We start from the raw sequence: 20,181 nt of genomic DNA on the forward strand, positions 1-20,181 counted from the left end.
TCCCTCATTAACATTTGCCCTTACACACGGCAATATAAAGAAGTGCTTGGGAATCCCCTGGGTTTCGTGCGTGTAACTCCCTGCTCTCATTGTATAGTGACAACTTTGCTTGCCCTTCAACATTGGGCAAAAGTCCCTCACCAGGAGACTTTTGCTTAAGACCCCTGATGACTCTTTTCCATCTCCACTTTATGCAGGCTTGGCTACAAGCAGAGTCACTGGGACTCAGCCAGTTCAACGAGGAATGCAAGATCTGACATCGGGTATAGACTCTGCTAGCTGAGCTCCAGATCCTAGTTATTTCCCTAGTAAAGACGCTCCCTTCATCACATAGTAGACCAGATGTTCCTGTCCCTCTCCCCACTTCCCTAGAAATATGGAAAGTAGGAGGGACAGGATTTCACTACTGGAGGACGTCCCATGGTATGCCCAGCTGTGCCTAATCTAAGCACATCTCAATATGGAATAATGAGTTTGTGGGATCATATCACACACAATCTTTTCCTTCTCCTTCTCTTCCCTTCTTCTTCTTTTGCTGCTGCTGTAAGCTTTTCTCTGTAGACCTTCCTTTACACCTTCAATAGTATTTGCATGAGGCAGTGTGTGTTTGCCCATGTGTGCACATGCTCGTCCATGCCCCTTGCACATTGTTATCTTAACCTGGGTTCTACAAAAGCAGAGGCTGAGGCTGAGAGCTAATGTGTTGTTACTTTTTAAGACATGACTCCCAAGGAGGAGGAAGACGACGAGGAACAGAGAGGTGAGGCAGCAAATGCTGGCCACTTTTAAGTGTGACCGATTGCTTCATCCAATGGGACTGTCCTCCAAAAATGCACCTCAACTAAGTCTCAGGACCATCCTGTGAAGGAGAAGTACGGGAAGGATCTATCCACCTGCTCTTACCGTCCACAGTCAGGCTGTCAACTTCCCGCAGGCGGTGGGGATGTGTAGCCATGGGGTGCTGAGCCGGATCTCACAGCAATATCAACACGTAAATGAAGGATGCCTCTGTCCCCCAAGAGCCTGAGGCCCACACTCAAGATGGGTGCAGTCTGACTCTGCCTCTCCAAAGTCAGAGCACATGCAAAGCTAGTTGCCACAGTAGCAGCTGGAACAAGAGACAGGCGGGGTCGTTAGACATGAACTGATGGGTAAGATGTGTTGGATACACTGACTGAAAGCACGACCCTGACTGTTGCCTGTTTACCCAGTGACCTCATGAGATATACACCCAGTTGGTAGTCTAAGCTTCAAATCCAGTGAAAATATTATCCTCTTGGTACCAGCATTTCTATTTTGGATATTAAGTTTTTTATACAATGGGGACACGAAGTAAACATTTTAGAAGGATGTCACTGGGTATTTGCGAGATGTGCTACTCCCAATTCTTCTACTTCGTTGCCTGACTCGTGTTCTGGCTGAAGGAAGAATAGCATCATACGTTGTGCTGGTTCAAAGAATATTCTCAATCTTGCAGGCAGCATTCCTTATTGAAAGTGCTTACTTAACCAGCTGGAGGCACGAGTTAATTTCAGTAGACTGTTCCACGGTCCTGTAAGGCCAGCTGCTTCTGGGTGTTGGGTACATAAAACCAGTGATTCTCATGGGCGATGACCCATTACCTAACTTGGATTCCTTGGTTACAAGCAATGTTGTGCAAGACACCAGCCCCCCCCCCCTTTTTTTTAAGGTTTTATTTATTTATTTGACAGAGAGAGGCAGCGAGAGAGGGAACACCAGCAGGGGGAGTGGGAGAGGGGAAAGCAGGCTTCCCGCTGAGCAGGGAGCCTGATGTGGGGCTCGATCCCACAATGCTAGGATCATGACCTGAGCCAAAGGCAGACACTTAACGACTGAGCCACCCAGGTGCCCCGACACCAGGACCATTTTTAAGGCCTCTGATATGTCCCTAGACAGTGGTTCTGGAAAGGCATGACAGCCAGGGGGAAATAAAAGCAAATCTGTGAATCCTTCGTGGGGTCTTGCTCTGAGCTCCAGTCAACATCCTAATCTGCCTGCAGGCCCTGGGGCCACTAGATCTGCTAGGTCGTAAGGGCTGAAGGACGCAGTCCTTGGTACCAGGGCAGCAAAGCAGGTTTCTCATGCTCTGACCCCACTCAAACCCGATAGCTTTCATTCACCGGTGAAGTGGGCCACTGCAGCACACACAAATCTCATATTTGTTGCCTCAAAAATCGGTGCCTTCTTGTGGTGGAGGGCACAGGGCCCAGGACCCCTCCTTCACTGTGACAGCATTCATGGAGGGTGCTAGCTGATATGATGTCTCTGGGGTAGAGTAGCAGGGAAAGTCTCTTATCCTCGGGGGTGGCATAGCACAGTTCTAGGTGACCATAGATCACAATATTTTTTAAATCCTTTTTAATTAATGTATGATATTGCAACGTTTGGATACATCACTGTTTAACATCCTTTCATTGTTAAAAGATAGGGCTGTAAGGTTTTAACTCAAAAACAAATTAAGATCTTTGAAGTCATTTACGATTGCATCCCTAGGGTTAATTTTGCCACCTGGAGCCAGAGGAAATATATTGGAGCTTCCAGATGCATATTTCCAAACTGTTCTATTAAAAACTTATAACCGTGGTGCCTGGGTGGCTCAGTCGGTTAAGTGTCCGACTCTGGATTGCGGCTCAGGTCACGATCTCAGGGTTGTGAGATCGAGCCCTGCATCAGGCTCCACACTCAGTGGGGAGTCTGCCTGATTCTCTCTCTCCCTCTTCCTCTCCCTGCCCCTCACTCACACACTCTCTCTTAAATAAACAAACAAACAAACAAACAAACAAATAAAATCTTTAAAATAAAATAAAAACATAACCAATTTATATTCCCATTATCTGTTTGGGATAGCACCTTCACCACCATCAATGTTTTCCCCCCAGTTCCTACTTATTTAATTGTTGGGAAAATGGCATTTCATTTTTTTTCAATTTACATTTCATTGATTACGAGTAAAAAATGCTTTTTAAGCCATCGGGCCATTTTTATTTTCTCTTCCATAAAATATTTGCTATGTCTTTTACTTATATTTTTATATTTTCCCAACATGCTTTCTATGCTTTTTTTTTTTTTTTAATTCTCTAACTTCATCTACTTCAACTAAATGATGAAAATATCAGTTTAGAAAGGTATTACAGTAACTGGATTCTACGGAAATTTTAATGCTTTTCTCATCGGTTTGATACATGTTCTTTATAGACTTAGGACAGTAATTCTTTGATTTGTTTGTTGCAAACATTTTCCTGGTTTATTTGACTTTGTACTTGGTTTCTGATATCTTTGATGTGAAAAATAAAAACCTTGAATTTTATGTGGATGAATCTTAGTCATAAAGAGCCAACTAATGATTAGAAATTCACATACATATTCATTTTCTATGGTTTCATATACTCATAAAATGAAAAAATTCACCCATAATTATGTTTCTGTATCAAAATGTACCAAAATCTTTCCAACTTCAAGGTCTCCACTGCAGGCCCTCATCACCTTGCTCCCCCTCATTCTCCGCCCCCAAGCCTAATGGTTATTTCACCCAACAGACCTGCCCTGTGTCATCCCTCTCAATTAGGTTCCTCCCGCTACGCTCACCCATAGCTCCCGTGTCCTTTATGGAATTCATAATAATCTGCAATTATATATTTAGATGTGTGGTTATTTAATGCTTGACCCCTCTTCCCACCACAGTGTTCTAAATTCTGTAAGGGCAGTGACAACATTCTTCTTTTTCCTGCAGAGTACTCACATCTTCATATATACGTATACAGAGAGTACCTGGTATAAAATAAATATTAAGGATTGAATGAACCATGAACTTCCTCCATTCTCTGCCCTCCCACATACTAACTTACACTCATATTTACTCAAACAATACCACACACCACCTTCCTCCACCATAAGCTCTGGGAGGGAATGTTCCCTCCTCCCACTCAAGGCTCATGCACCCACCTGTGCTTTGCACAGCACCCCTTCATCCTCTTTGAGAAAACTGCCTCATCAGTAATCATCTCTCTGCAGTATTTTCTCCCTCCCTTTCCACTGTCCTTCCTTCTTAGCATATAAACCTACTCAAAACCCATCTACTTCAACATAGAAATATACCAAAACCTACCTCTTCTGATCTTGCAATTCCCTGCTACATATAATTTACATATGACAAGAGGCACTCGTTTTCAGTGTACAGATTGGTGACTTTTGATGAATGTATATATTCCTGTAATGGCCATATAGAAGATATAGAACATTTCCATCACCGCCCCCATGTCTTCTCACCCTTCCTAGCCAACTTTCTCATGCCCCCAATCCACCCCGGCAGCAAGCGGTCACGACTCTGCTTTCTGCCAATGTAAATTACATCTCTCTCTTTTAGAGTTTCATCTAAATGGAATTACCCAGTGGTCACCTTTTGTCCCTGGTCTCTTTCTGTCAACATAGTGTCTTTAAGATTCATCCACATTTTTGGGTGCACGAGCACTTTGTTCCCCTTCCTGCCAGTGGTAGCCTACTCTCAGGATCTATTGCAATTTGTTTATCCACTCGCCCGTCGACAGGTGTTTAGGTCATTTTAAAGTTCAGGCTATTATAAAAAAGTTGCATTTAACATTTGTATACAAGTCTTTGTGTAGACTGTTGTTTATGTTTTCATTTCTTGAGGGTAAATGCATAGAAACGGAATAGCTGAGTTGTATGATAAGTATACTTTTAACTTTTTAAGAAGTTACCAAACAATTTTCCAAAGTGGTTGTACCATTTCACATTCCCACCAGCAGTGTATGAGAGGTCTGGGGGCTCCACATCCTCACCAACACTTTGTACGTCAGTTCTTAAATTGCAGACATCCTAATGGATCTAACTGTCTATGATATATCGTCTTCAGTGAAGCATCTGTTTAAATATTTTGCTCATTTCAAAAAATTTGGTGATTAGCCTTATGAATTTTAAGAGTTCTTTACATATTTTAGATACAACTCCCTTTTCAGGTATGTTTTACAAATATTTTCTCCCAGTCTATGCTTTGCCTTTTCATTTTCATAGCAGTGTCTGTTGAAAAGCAAAAGCTTTAGATTTTGGTGAAGTACAATTTATTTATTTTTTTCTTTTATGGTTCATTTTTACGTGGCCTATTTAAGAAATTTATTAAGATCTTTAACACGAGATCATTAAGTTTTTCTCCTGTGTCTCCTTTTAGAAGTTCTATAGTTTCCACTTTTATATTTAGGTCTAAGATCTATTTTAGGGTAATTTTTGTGAGTGGTATATTATAAGGGTTGAGGTTTCTTTTTTTCCATAAGATTATTCAGTTGTTCCAGCAGTATTTTTCAAGATACTATATTTCCTCCCACTGAAATACATTTGCAGATCATTTGACAACAGATACACAGATCTATTTATGGACACTTTGTTCTGTTGGTCTATGTGTCTATCCTTATGCCAATACTATCTTGATTAATAAGGCTTTGTAGAAAGTCTTGAAAGTAGGTAGTGTCAATCTTACAATTTTGTTCTTCTTTTTCAAAATAACTTTGGCTATTCTAGGTTCTTTGAATATCTATATGGAGTTTAAAGTCAGCTTGTCAATTTCTACAAAAAAAAGGCTACTATGATTGTTATGGGGAGGAGACAATCTTTTCATAATATTGAATATTTCAATCCATGAACATGGTATCTCTCTCCATTTATTTAGGTGTCTTTAATTTATCTCAGAATGTTTCTTAAGTTTTAAATGTATATGTCATACACATATTTTGTTCAATATATCCTAATGTTTTTAATGTTTTTAGTATTACTGTAAATGGTACTATTTAAATTTCAATATCCAATGGTGTGTTTTTAGAATGAATAGTTTAGATCCTGCAACTTTACTAAACTCCTTTATTAATTATGGTATTTTTTTGTAGAGGCTTAAGGATTTTCTATGTATACGATCATGTCAGCTGTGACTAATGGCAGTGTTACTTCCTTTTTATCTGAATGTATTTTATTTCTATTTCCTTATTTTACTACTTAGTAAGGCAATATGAAATAGGATTGGTAAGACAAGGGCATTCTTGTCTAATTCTTGATCTAAGGAGAAAAGCATTCAGAATTTCACCATTAAGAATGATCATAGTGTTGGGGCGCCTGGATGGCTCAGTCGTTGGGCGTCTGCCTTCGGCTCAGGGCGTGATCCCGGCGTTCTGGGATCGAGCCCCACGTCGGCTCTTCCACTGGGAGCCTGCTTCTTCCTCTTCCACTTCCCCTGCCTGTGTCCCCTCTCTTGCTGGCTGTCTCTCTCTCTCTGTCGAATGAATAAATAAAATCTTAAAAAAAAAAAAAAAAAAAAAAAAAAGGAATGATCGTAGTGTTGCCTGGCTGGCTCAGTCAGTAGAGCATGTGACTTTTGATCTTGGGGCCATTAAGTTTGAGCCCCACATTGTGGGTAGACCTTACTTAAAAAAAAAAAAAAAGTAAAAGAAAAAAAAGAGTGATCATACTTACAAGTTGATCATGGATGCCCTTTATCAGTTTAAAGGCATTCCCTGCATTTCCTAGTTTTATGAGAGTTTTTGTCATGAATATTTGTTACATTTTTTTCAAATGCTTTTTCTGCATCTATTTATCTGTGCCTCCTGTCCTAGATTTAGGACGGGGATGAGAGTCCCAGTCTGGGCAGCACTGAATCCACTGACAAGCGCTGAATGAAATGGGAAAATAGAATAGGCAAGTTTGGGGTTAGAGAGACGGATAATCTTTGATACTCTTTTTCCCAGATCTCCCCAAAGGTAATTGAAATTTTCCAGTTGGAGATTTATTTATTCCAATTGAAAATACTTCTGAAGCACTAAGGATGGATAATATAATCAATGTGAATTTGATCAGATATTTTCCCCCCAATATTAAACTGACAAAACGCTGAGGAAATGGGTATGGGGGTCAGAGGTCACTTTGAAGCCTGGTGTGCGTGGAGGTGGGCAGGCTAAGAGAGGCCACTAGAGGTACAAGAAAAGGTGGGAGATGTCACAGACGCCACAGAAAGGAACTGAAATGATACCATAGCATAGATACATTTTGCATTTTCATGGAGAACCGTGGAGACCACCATGCCACTGAACACCTGCTTTCCTATATTAATTCTTTTTTTTTTTTTTTAAAGATTTTATCTACTCATTTGACAGAGAGAGAGACAGCCAGCAAGAGAGGGAACACAAGCAGGGGGAGTGGGAGAGGAAGAGGCAGGCTCCCAGCAGAGTAGGGAGCCTGATGTGGGGCTCGATCCCAGAACGCCAGGATCACGCCCTGAGCAGAAGGCAGACGCTTAATGACTGAGCCACCCAGGCGCCCCCTACATTAATTCTTTCTTGACCAAAGAAGGTCACAAACACGAATTTTAAAATGAAAGTATGCTTTAAGCTGTTTTTGGCAAATAAACCCAGAACGTACCTTGAAAGAGCGAATCCTTGTTCAGTTGACAATGACCTCTCAAGTCCACATCTCCCCAGTCAGACTCTCCAGCCAGCACTGCTCATGGTGTGTTTGTAGAACACTATTTCAGAAGGAAGTTAATAGTTACACACACATACCAAACACAAGAACAAAACAACGATGCCATGAGCTTGGAAATCACTAGGCTAACCATGTGTCTTTATATTAGAATTCAATAGAACCTCTGACATACAAATGAGCATATAAATTTCCCACGGGTGATATAGGAGATAGTGTTATATGTGTTACTTAAGCTGGGAATAGAACTTCCTTTCTTGTTTCAATGCTGGTAGTCAAGAGGTGTGGTAGAAATACTACTAGACTTCAAGACAGGAAACTCAGGTTCAATGTCCAGCTCCTCTGTCTAATTGTTATGTCATTGTGGGTGCTTATTTAAAATGTCTGCATCTCTGTTTCTTCGTCACTATAAAGATAATTCTCTAACTTACCTATAGGGCTAGTCATGAAGATAAAATGGGTTATTGAATGTGCCATCACCTACTCAGTATCGAATGCCACATACATGTATGTTCTTTCGATTCCAAACCACATGCTCTTAAAGAAAATGCAGATTTAAAAATCCATTGTGAATTGCATTAATTAGATTTGAAATGTTACACATAGTGATGAACCTAAAATCTTACAAGCAATAAAAGGGATATGGACTGACATTCTGCATAAGGTATTTGATGTATATAAGAGACGTAATAATGCCATCCACATTGTAAGAAATGTCAGGAATTCTACCTCCTGCATGAGGGACAGAGTAACCCAAGCCGTTAGGACAGTCTGGGAGTATAAAATAGAATAAAGACTGACCCGTTTGTAGGAGAATACCAGAGCACTTGTAGAAAAACAGGAAAACATCAAAAGAAAGAGGGTACTTTGAAGCGGCAGAGGAAAAGAAAAAGGACACTCCACCCAATCAGGGTTCTTCCCTCATTTATTGGACATTTGACCTTGGGCATTTAACGAAGCCTTTCTGCTTTAATTGTGAAATGGCAATGGCACATCTCCTGTCTGGAGCTGGGGGATGGATCCGATTCTCTTTTCCACTTCTCAGTTCAGCATTTCCTTTGCACACCTTTAACATTTGATCTTGGTCTCATTGTCCAAAAATTGCTCAGTCTCCAAAACTGCAAGATGATAAGCACGAATACAAAATCCTGCTACTAATTGTGTATGTAATTGCTGAGATTAAGTTCTGTGACTTAAAATTCTCTGACATTAATTCTAAAGCTCTTGGTTTATTCCTTATTTCCACATAGTCTCTTATCTTGAACCTTAAGAGGAAGGCTTTAATCCTACCAGCTTTTAAAAAGCAGGGCACGAAGCCCTGTTGGGTGCTTTGGCGGTGCAGTGAGCCTGCAGGGATCACCACTGGGTGGCGCTGAAGATCCGGCTGTAGAAGGAGACTAGGGATACACCCGCACAAGCGTTAATTTCCTCTGAGTCTATTGCCTGGCACCAGGCTGCTATTTCCTTTATTGTCAGGGATCTTGGGGACGGCTTGGCTTGAATCTAATGCAAACAGTCTCTCTGCAGTGCTCAGCAGTTGGTAAAGGGGGGTCCTGGGCTTGGCAATAATATCTCCAGGGGTTTATCACAAAATCATTGATGACGAGATCTTTCTGCCTCCTCCCAGACTCTTCCCTCAGTTCCCAGATCTGGGGCCTATCCTGTTTCCTCAGCCACTCATTCATTCAAGCATTTATTGGATGCTCTTACATATCAGGCATACAGCCAAGAGTGATGTGGTTTGAGAGATCCAGGACATTAGCATTTTTTTTTTCTTAGTCTGCCATCAGCACCAAACCCAGGTATCGGGCATTGGGGTGACTGCTCGGGTCCTGCACTGAGGGGACCAAGTTGCTGGCAGCTGAGCTGTGTTTCCAGGAGGGAGCAGAGGTGGAAATACCGTGGCTTTTATATTTACAACTGGCCCATAACACCCCCCTCCTCCAGCACACACTATCTGCATGACGGCAATGCAGCTTCTTTGCCCGCCTACGCCCATATCAAGCTGACCTTAGCACCTTCTTTTTCTCTTTAATAGAGCTATTGATATTCATTTTGGTTTAACTCTTACAATGTAGTCTTTGGGGTTTTTTTGTTTTTTAAGTAAAAAGTCTAGGGAAGTGAACATACTCTGTATGATAGATGAATGATAGAAATACGTCATTATGCATTTGTCCAAACCCAAAGGATATACACCAAAAGTGAACCCTAGTGTAAACTACGGACGTTGGGTGATTATAATGTATCAATATAGGTTTATCAATTGTAACAAATGTACCATTCCGGTGAGCGGCATTGATAACGGGGCAGGCGCTGCATGTGTAGGGGCAGGGAGTATATTGGAAATCTCTGTACATTCCTCTCAATTTTGTTGCAAACCTAATAAAACTGTTCTAAAAAATAAAAGTCTTTTTAAAAAAGTCTATCGGGAATTCATTTGTAATAGAATAGTATTCAGCAATAAAAAGATAGGAGCTATCAAGCTATCAACGAAAAAACATGAAAAAACTTTTTATGCATATTACTAAGGGAAACAAGCCAATATGGAAAGGCTACATACTATACGATTCCAACCCTATGAATCTGGAAAAGACAAAGCTATGGAGACAGTAAAAAGATCAGTGGTCACCAGGGGTTGGAGGAGAGGGAGGAAGAGATGCCCCGGTAGAACAGAGGGGATTTTTAGGGCAGTGGAACTATTCTGTCTGATACTCTAACAGTGGATACATGTCATAACACATTTGTCAAAACCCATATAATGTACAACCAAAGAATAAACCCTAATGTAAACGATAGACTTTAGTTACTAGTAATACATCAGTATTGACATATCAATTGTAACTAATTGATTCAAGACGTTAGCAGTGGAGGAACTGCTGAGGGAGTCAGCATATAATGGGAACTCCTTGTACTTTCTGTGCAATTTTGCTGTCAGCCTAAAACTGCTCCCAAAAAACCAGTCTGTTTTAAGTCTGTTTGGAAAGACCTCATATTTACATAGTGCTTTAGTTTTCAGATCAATCCACTTGATTCTCACAAGAGCCCTGTAAGATGTAAAGGACTGGTACTGTCCCAAGTTTATAGATGTGGGCAGGAAGGGCAAGGGAATCAAGTGCCTTCTCAAGTTCATGCAGCTAATTAAACAGAAGGCCAGGGACTTGCACCCAGGTCTCCTTGTTCCAGATCCAGTGTTTTTCTCGATATCCTGAGTACTTGCAAGCAAGGAATTGATATCTCCTCTGCACTCTCCAGTGATTAGTCTTCTTTCTCCCAAGGTTGTGGAGTTCAATTTGATAGAGATATACACAAAATTACAGTTCAAGATTTTGGTCTATGGCTATTTGACACGATGTAATACAAGGATTTCATGTGTAAAACAGCATCTTTAACTTTTTTCCTACCAATGCTTTCCTCCAGTGTCTTTTGGAATCTTTTTTTCCTCCCCAGTGTTAGGATAACGCATTAGAACAAGAATGAAAACAGAGAGAGATGAACCAGAAGCAGCTGGGGACATTTTTATAGAATATAATGCTGAGGATATGGGATTCCTCTCCGTAAAGAGCCACAGAAGCTTGGGATGGGAGGTGAGTCTTCTGGGAGGCATCATGGTCTCAGAGCAAATCAGCATCCACCGTCAGACTGCACAGAGCCAGTTTTCAACAGCGACACCTTGTGGTAGTGAGAATCAATAGCAGTAAAAGACAGCTGAGACCCTCATTTGCTCTCTTGGGTATGGAGACCATACTGACTCCTCTGGAGACCCGGCAAACCTCCAGAATTCCTTGACGTGGTGGAGGAGGGGAGTGAAAATTCCCAAGAGAGGCATCTGCTTTCAGCTAAGGAATCATCTGGACACCAGAGCAATACTTTAGAAAAACAAAAGAGGAAAGACCATGTAGAGACAGAGAGAGGAGCTGGTCATCTACAAACCAAGGAGAAAGGCCTCAGAGGAAACCAAAGCTGTCTTCATTTCTGACTCCCAGCCTCCAGAACTGTGGGAAGATCATTTCTGTTGTGGAAGCCCCCCAGTCTGTGATATTTTACGGCAGCCGTAACAATCTCACACAGGCATATCGTAGGTACTCCGGAAAGTGAAGGGAGAAATGAATTATGCAATTAAAAATTCACAATGTGTGGTAATTACTAGGAAAGGCAAACAAAGGTTGCTGAGAACAAACAGTAACATGACCTAAGCTAGTCTGGGACAACTTGGAGGGATTGTCTAAAGAAGTGTATTTAGGTTGAGGCCTGAAAGACTGGTGACCATTGGCCAGGCAGAAGGGGTTAGAGGCCGGTAGAAAGCTTTCCACACTCAGAAGGAACAGCATGTGCAAAGGCCCTGAGGTGGTAAGGAGCACAGTGTGTTTTTGGATTTGAAAGGTGATGCACAGAGAAGAGGGAGAGTGGTTCTAGAAGAGGCTGGTGAGGCGGGCCAGAGCCTGACCAGGTAGGGCCTTTCAGGCCATGTCAAGGAGTTTGAAATTAGGGCAATTCATTGAAGTACAGGAATGACAGGAACATCTTTGTGTGGCAACAAGATTCCGCTAGCTGCTGTGCGGAGGCTGTAAGGTGGGGTGGGGTGCGGCAAGGATGGATGGGGAGAGACCAGGAGTCCACAGGAGGCAAAGGAGGACACTGTGGCTTGAACTAGGGTGACAGAGGCAGAGGTGAGCAGGCAATTCCAAAAGATACTTAGAAAGAGGCACAAAAAAGAAAACAACTGGATCCCTAACCTCAAAAACCTTACTCTGACTGAGCATGGAAAACCGTGGGGAAGGTGGGAGTGGGAGTAGGTAAGGGTAGGAATAAACAGGAAGAGGAAGAAGTAGAACCTGGTCTAATAAAACCCTGAAGGTGGGTTTTAAAAGGGAATTCTGAGAGATCATCTAAGACTTGGGAGAAGATGAAACTAGGACCGTCCTGCTAACACCGCTGGTTTGATTATCGTACAAAATCCCCTCTGTACCACGGGAGCCACAATGCATATTGGTTCACCACTGGAAATAATCATATTTTGCATTAATAGTTTTGGCTTTCAGCTCATCTTCATGCTCTTTCAGATCTGTTTTTTTTTTTTTTCTATTTGACAGATTGTACTCTTGGTTGCCTTTTAATTATTGAATGGCTGTTCTCTATCTGCAGCCTCCGACTAGTAACCTTATTATAACAATTGCCCAAGACTCAGAACTGAACAGTGCACAATAAAAATCCACAATAATGAAAATGCTTAAATTAAATAAAAATCTCCTAACAAGTAGCAGAGCACGCTGCAAGGGATTGTATGAGTCACCGACTGTATGAATGATTGAATTTGGAAGTTATATCAGCTAAAGAAAAGCATATTTTGATCTTAACATTCAATACCCAGGCCTAATACACTCATCACAGAGCCTGTGAGTGAAATAGCCGCATGCAGGGATTATTAACCTATAAATAACATCCCAATAGTCTGTTGGTATTTATGACTACTGTTTTTAAAAATATTTGCTAGGGACTTTTGTACTTGCTGCCTATTACTTTGCACTGATATCTGTACATGTTCTTAACTCTGTGCATGCATGTGTGTATGTGTGTGTGTGCACACGTGCACGCATGCGTGTGTGCACGCGCGTGCGTGCATGTGTGTGTGCATGCGTGTATGTATGTGTGCATGCACGCATGCGTGTGTGCACGTGCGTGTGTGCGTGTATGGTATTGCAAGCTCACTAAAACCGCCATACTGTGATACATAGGCTAGAAGCTGCTTCTCTCTCTCTTTTTTTTAAAGATTTTATTTATTTGAGAGAGAGAGAGAGTAAGCGCGAGCAGGGGGAGAGGCAGAGGGATAAGGAGACTCCCCGCAGAGCATGGAGCCCGATGCGGGGCTCGATCCCAGGACCCTGAGAGCATGACCTGAGCCAAAATCAAGAGTCCGATGCTTAACGATGCTTATTTTTAGAGAAGAATATGAACAGAAAAAAGTCTCATAGAACATTAAAGAAAATCTCAATTTTGTGACTTAAGGATGCAGAATGGTTTTATGAATAGAACTAGGGGGTTATGTTCTGAATTCCCTTTCTCCTTTACCACAACAGCAAAAAGGAATCCTGTGGCTAGAGAGCTGATCAGGCACTTTACAAAAGAGGAGACCAAATGGCCAGTGGTCACATGAAAAGTTACTTGACCTCCTTAGGAATCACCTTGAAATAAAATTGAACCTTGAAATAAAAATGAGATACCATGACAGAATGGCTATAATTAAAGACTGATGATACCAGGCCATGATGAAGACTTGGAGAAAGAGAAACATTCCCACCTACCTGGCGGGGGTATAACCGGTACCACCACATTAGAGAACAGTGAACATAGGCGTACCCGAGGTGTCTACTGATAGGAAGATCATTCTATTAATGTTCTGTTGCTGCCATGACAAATTGCCATGAACTCAGTGGCTTAAAACAACAAATGTATCATCTTATGAACGTCAAAGAAAATTTCTCTCTCATAGAAAATCTCCTGAGTATTGAATAAGTACATCAAAAATTACCTATTACACCTATATCTAGCACTGGCTATGACCAAGGCCACCAAAAATGGGTCTCAAAGGGGAACTTCCGAAAATGCTATTCTGAAAGACATTTTCCTGTGGATCGCATCTGACATCTCTCTGAAGGATCAGGTGCAGATTTCCGGATATGTAGAGTCTTTGCTAAGTGTCTTTTTCCATTCCCTGGGAGAAGGAGTGGTCTTTGTTGCTATCCCTATTACCGTGAATTCTTATGTTGTATTATTTTTAAAGAGTAAAACCTTTAAATACTTTAAAAAATTTTTGTCATCTTATGGTTCTGCAGTTCAAAAGTTCAAAATGGCTCTTTGGGGCTAAAATCAAGGTGTGTGCAAGGCTGTATTTGTTCTAGGGAACAATCCTCGATCATTTCAGCTGCTAGAGGCTGCCCACAGTCCTTGGACGATGGTCCCAAATCCAGCAACAGTGGGTGAATTCTCACAGTGCATCGCTCTGACCTTCTCTTCTGCCCCCTCTTCCACATTTAAACTCTTGTGATCACACTGGGCCCAGCCAGATCTTCTAGATTACTCTTCCTATCTCAAGTTTAGCGGAGTAGCAAATTTACTTTCATTCGCTACTTTAATTCCCCTTTGCCATGAAATGTAACATATTCATAGCTTGTGGGGATTAGGATGTAGACATCTTTGGGGGACTATTATTCTGCCTGTCACAATGGCCAACAGCATTGCATGCACGTGTGGATCCAAAGCCATGTATAAGGGTGTCTAGAGAAGTATTGTCTTCACTGGCCAAAGGCTGGAAAAATAACCCAAATGTACACCAACTGTGGAATCGATGGTTATATATTCTATACTGTGGTATGTTTATAAAACAGAATCCTTTACAGCAATGAAATAAATAAGTCACAACTTCATGCTACAGTGAAAATGGACTTCACATAATGTTAAGCAAGGAGCCAGCACAAAATAAAACATATGGTGGGATTCCATTTTCGTAAAGTTTAAAAATAGACAAACCTGCCAATGATCTCAATAAAGCTGAAAAAAAAACCCCAACAACAATAGGCAGACATGGCGCTAGAAGTCAAGGAAGTGGCTAGATTTAGGGAAGAAGAGGAAAGGCAATGACTGAGAGAAGGACTGGGTCTTCTGGATGTTTCTGGACACTTCTGGATGTTTCTAGGTCATGTTCTAATTCTTGACCTGGGTGGTTACATGAGTGTGTTCACTTTATGAAAATTTATTGAGCTTTGCAGGCAAGATTTGTATGTTTTTCATATCTGTGTATGCTTCCATAAAAAGGTTCAAGAAAATGACCTGCTTGTGGTTCCATTCCTTATTAAATATTTTTTTACCTATTGCTCTCACCTGTCGTGGGGCCGCCCAGTGGAGAGGCCCATATGGTGGAGTTTAGAAGCAGGTGATCTCTAAAACCTAGGAACAGCCACACCAGTGAGTTACCAAGTAGCCCTCTGACCTTCCAGGGAAGACTGCAGCGTGCGGGGTTGGGGGTGGGGGTGGAGGGAATGTTGTGCCCAAGGCACCAGCTAAACCACTCCCGGATTCCTGACCTGCAGGAATTGTGAAAAAGTAGATGTTTGCTCTTTTCAAACCCTGAATGTTCGGAATAATTGGTTACTCGGCAACAGATCATCAGTACAGGAACGATGCAGAACCGCCCCCGTTGGTAGAGATGCCTACGAGAGGCCCGGCCTGTGCAGTTCACGTACCCTCACCCTCGTGAAAGCAAGGGCCGTGCTGATTGGAAAGTCAGCTCCTTGAAGGCAGCTCCCTGTCATGGGCTGTTGGGGACACGTTCAGTGAGCAATCCACATTTGTTGGTCAAAGAGCAACAATACCTGAGTTACCAAAGACGACAAAACAGTCACAGTGTGTCACAATAGCCACATCTAGACATCCTGTCACGAACGTTGGTTCCAGAGACAAAGCTTCTGTTGGCTAAGAGTCCTACACAGTCCAGATGCATGCCAGGGCATGGAGTCTTTTCCTGTGAGACTTCAAATGAACTCTTCTTTCCCTCCAATTATGGCAACCAGTGTTTCCCTATTCAGCCCCCATGATGGTTACTGAAGCCTTCCTCAGAGCAGTTGTCCTGAGGAATGGCTCCCACGTGAGGGACACAAGCGAGTTCTGGGAAGTCACACCTCCCCTCGCCTGCTCCAAGCCTGACCCACTCAGTCAAGTAACTGAGATCTGCCCTTGGCTGCCATGTCTCCTCAGCTGCATCCCTACAACCCCCTGCTCTACGTCATCAGCCCCTCAGCCCAATGGGTAGCTATGAAGAGAAACGAAATGAAAACTTAATCAGTGTGTATTTCACAAATTACTTTGCTGTAAATGGTCTTTTCAAATATATCACCCACCGTCTTTGTGATGTAAAGCTCAGTTGTTCAGATGTCCTCCACACCCCCTTCCCTTAAAGGATGGTGTGTGGGAAGGTAGGCAGTATTCAAGGCCTTATGGTAGCAGAGATGGGGGGTGGATCTAGAACCTTCACTGAATCATTTCACTCAAAAAATACTGATCAAGCACCTACTATGTACCCGGCGGTACTCCCGGTGTTGGATATACAACAACGAACAAAAGAAAGTCCTTGCCCGCTGGCCTCTTTCAGCCCCTCCCCCCAGCACTCTCCACGTCCTCTCTTGGCCAGGGGAGAACTGTGGATGCTCTGCTCTCCTGGAAATGGCCCCTTCATCCAGCCGCCTCCTCCCCCATGACTAGCAACTGCTCCTTTGTCATTCTGCACAGGTGGGACTTCAGCTGGGAAAACACAAACTCCTCTAAGATGGGCCAGAAGCCCAGGGTGACACAGGCCCTTCACTTCAATATTCTCAGCTTCCCCCATAACGACCTGTTTCTCTGCTGTTTCTCTTCCCTGTCCTACACACACACACACACACACACACACACACACACACACACACACACATATATATACATATATATATGTATATATATACATATATACATATATATATGTATATATATATCAGGGTCCTGACCCTAGGAAGGGGTGACAAGAATCCTTAGGATCTCAGGTCCTAGCTCGGTCTCCCCTTGCCCTTCATACCCTCCCTTCTAGCATGCACTGGGATAGGTCTTCTCTCTGACATGGACCTCCTTTTTCTAAAACCCACTCATCTCCCCACTGGGCATGGCTCTCCAATGTCAGAGGAGTCTGGGAATTTAGAAATCCCTGTTCTCTTTCTGCAACGCCCAGCTTTCCAGGCTCAGCTCTTGATTAAGAGAGATTTGATACCCAAAGGTTAGTTACCCCTTAGTTGTACCCACCTTCTCCCTCCCTGGGGCAGTAAATTCCTCAGACTTGGGGTTCGGGGTGGGGCTGAAAGAAATGAGGCTTAAAGGAGAAATGAAACTCGTTTTTAACATTTTCAAAATATGATTCTGTTCTCAACTCAACCACCTGATGTGGGAAACAAGGGAGAAGAAAAATTATTACATTTCCTTCCTACCTACAGCACCCTGACAGGTCCTGGAAAGGGGCAGAGTGACATTCCTCTAGGGACTCAACGGCCTCGATGTTAATACTTTGCTAAGGGCAAAAGGCAATCTTAGCCTGACACCTGCCCCCAACTGGTATCCCTTAAGTCTACCTTAACATATAAAAATTCCTTTGGAAACTTCCTTTACCTCTAACCGCCCCCCCCCCAAGATACGTGTTGGCAGTCATCCCCCAAGCATATGGCCCACCGATATACATCTGCAGGGTCTCATGACTCAGGTTTGACTAGATGGTAATAAATGATCTTTTCCCAACAATAGCTAGCCCCCTCAAGGTCCTGGAAACCTTGCTTCCAAAATTCCTTAGAGACTTAGGCTATCCCTAACCCTCTCCCACCTTGAGGGTATATAATGGGCCACTCCTCATGACCCCGGTGCAGCTCTTTCTGCCCACGGTTCCTGTCCCCGTGCTTTCATAAACCACCATTTTGCACCAAAGACATCTCAAGAATTCTTTCTTGGTCGCCGGCTCCGACTCCAGCCCACCGAACCTCACCAATATCCCACAACCTCATCACACCTACAACTCAGACAACGATTTTTAAACATTTTTAACAAGCAAGTCCCCCCTCCCCCACATCTCAACTTGCCCTCATGTTCAGAGGGAGGCCTGAGAGCTCGGCTGGACAGCCAGCAGAGGGAAGCCACAGGGGGACCTGCTACTGAGCCCAGTGAAGATTTAGCACATTGATTTTTCCCCCTTTATTTTCTCGAGGCTCTGTGGTTTGTGATTGAGTGGGGAGGTTGGGGAGGACAGCCAAGGCTTTTAAAGGTGCCAATACTTTAGCAAGAAATAAGGAATAGTGGCTGTTAAAAGAGCCTGGATTCTCCGCTCTACCCTCCCTCGCCTCATTTTTCTTTTCCTCTTTCTACTTTCTTAGATGACCCTGCCTGTCAGTGAGGTGATTCACAGCTTTGGTGAAGCAGAGGGAGGGAAGGACTAGGGGGAAGGCTCAGAGGGGGCATCGGGAGGCTTGGGTCCTGCACTGGGCTGGCGATCCCACCTGAGCACGCCGCTGCCCAGCTCCTGGGTGCCAACCTGCCTTCGTATGCTCTTTCACTCCATCGAATCTTTATAGAGAATTTACTGGGTGCCAGGCACTCTGCGTGTGGTTGTGACAAAGCCGACATGGGCCTGCCCTCAGACAGCCTGCACTCTAGGAAGGCAATAACTAAGAAAATGGCAAGAAAGAAATATGATGTGATGAAAAGTGCCACAAAGGGACCTGGAAGCACGCCATAAAGAGAGTCACCCGGCAGGGGCTTCCCAGATCAGAGGGGAGCCAGGGAAGAATTCTTCAGTGGGGGCCTGAGGGGTGACTGACCTAACATGGCGGCGAGACCCAGATCACACCCACAGGAACAGTGTGCCAAGGAGAACCAGAGACGAGGAGGAAAAGAGCTCGGGTCGACTCCTCAAACCCGACAGAACAGGTTTGGAAACTACCTCGCACATTTTCTGTCAGGCTTACTCATTAGCATCAATCTGTTCAAGTCTGCTAGTTCTTGAAAAAAATTTTTTTCTGAACTTTCTAAATTAAAAAAAAATTTGTGAACGGTGCTATAATTAGGATCTAAAATACTTCTTATGAGAAAAGTCAGAAAGCAGAGATCCTTGTGAAATTAACTCTCTTCTTCACTTTCACTGGGGGAAAGACTCAAAATCTTTTACAGAAAATAGGAAATTGAGTATGCCCTAAGATCTTTCTCATACAGTCGTACGTTTCCCATCTTGTAGGCTTTGAGCTTTTACCAACAAAGGTCATTAAAGCCACACAGCATGTCCGTGACTATGGTCACAAACATTCTTTCCTTTCTTCCTATTCTCTATCCCGATGCCCATTTGTTCAGCAAATATTTACTGAACCACCTATTGAATGCCAGACACCACGCCTGACCCTGCCAAGAACAGAACAGAACAAAAGAGACTAAGTCCCTCTTATGAAGCTTATCTTTCGCCTGGGCTAGACAGTCAGTAAACCAACACACAACGGGTTTGTCAGCCTTAGGTGATAAATAAAGGAGAGAAATAAAGCAGAGAAAGGGGACAGAGAGAGATTCATGGAAGTCAGGGTTCCTACATTATAGATAGATGAAGATGCTATGTGAGCAGAGGCCTCAAGGACAGGAAGGGAACAGTATTTCAGGCAGAGGGAACAGAAGATGCAGAGGCTCTGGTGGTACAGTGTTTGATGTGTTCTAGAAAAAGGATGCTGGTGTTGCTGGGATAGACTCAGAGGCACATTAGTTTGTAAACTCCCTGAAACAAAAATCTGGATGCAAGTGGTTTATTCTGGAGGTGATCTTACAAAGCACTAAGGACAGGGAAGTGAAAGTAATGTAATAAGTGGGACATTAGGGAGTGGGTTACCCATGTTGGCTCCTGAGGTTCACCCCTGCTAGGGATCTCTGCGACCAGAAGGAAGATGCCTCAGAACTGCTCCAGTGAGCAGTCAGGAAGCTGAGTATGTATCCAATTCCCATCCCACTGACGAAGATGGCTTTTGGAACCTCCTCCCGAGGCCATAGAACTCCCCCAGGCTGGAGCAGAGGGCAGCGCCTGCAGTAACTTCTGGGCCACCCTGGGGATGTGGGCGGGGCATTGGCGGTTTCTGCCGGAGGCCATGGCAGAGA

The 20,181-nt window shown here is 43.2% G+C and overlaps 1 long non-coding RNA gene across 1 annotated transcript in view; it reads right to left on the bottom strand.

Moving 5' to 3' along the window:
• Positions 1–7,353: 7,353 nt before the first annotated feature.
• LOC123788867 (uncharacterized) overlaps positions 7,354–20,181 on the bottom strand; it is a 32,646-nt gene continuing 19,818 nt past the window's right edge. The window contains exon 3 of the long non-coding RNA XR_015723800.1: positions 7,354–7,537. This is a non-coding gene — a long non-coding RNA (uncharacterized LOC123788867). The remainder of the gene's footprint in view (positions 7,538–20,181) is intronic.

Source organism: Ursus americanus, chromosome 3, assembly GCF_024610735.1.
Source record: "Ursus americanus isolate L20-20 chromosome 3, mUrsAme1.1.p, whole genome shotgun sequence".
NCBI lineage: Eukaryota > Metazoa > Chordata > Mammalia > Carnivora > Ursidae > Ursus > Ursus americanus.